At 36.0% G+C, this 242-nt stretch overlaps 1 non-coding gene across 1 annotated transcript; it reads left to right on the top strand.

Moving 5' to 3' along the window:
- Positions 1-92: 92 nt before the first annotated feature.
- Trnaa-agc lies at positions 93-165 on the top strand. The gene has a single exon. It is a non-coding gene; the product is annotated as a tRNA-Ala (tRNA).
- The last annotated feature ends 77 nt before the right edge of the window (positions 166-242 follow it).

Consider the following 242-nt stretch of genomic DNA (forward strand, 5'->3'; position numbering starts at 1 on the left):
CTGTCAGACATAATAAGTTCATTACTCTTGAAATAATTATCTTTTTGCTTCTTTTAATTTATGATCAAGCTAATTTCCAGGTTGAAGTAGACGGGGATGTAGCTCAAGTGGTAGAGCGCTCGCTTAGCATGTGAGAGGCACGGGGATCGATACCCCGCATCTCCAAAAAAAAAATCTTATTTGGACTCTTTCAGTGTAATCATTTATTGTCATTACGATAATGTTCAAATTATTTAGGCTTT

The sequence above is a fragment of the Penaeus monodon genome, chromosome 33 (genome assembly GCF_015228065.2).
Source record: "Penaeus monodon isolate SGIC_2016 chromosome 33, NSTDA_Pmon_1, whole genome shotgun sequence".
NCBI classification, from domain to species: domain Eukaryota; kingdom Metazoa; phylum Arthropoda; class Malacostraca; order Decapoda; family Penaeidae; genus Penaeus; species Penaeus monodon.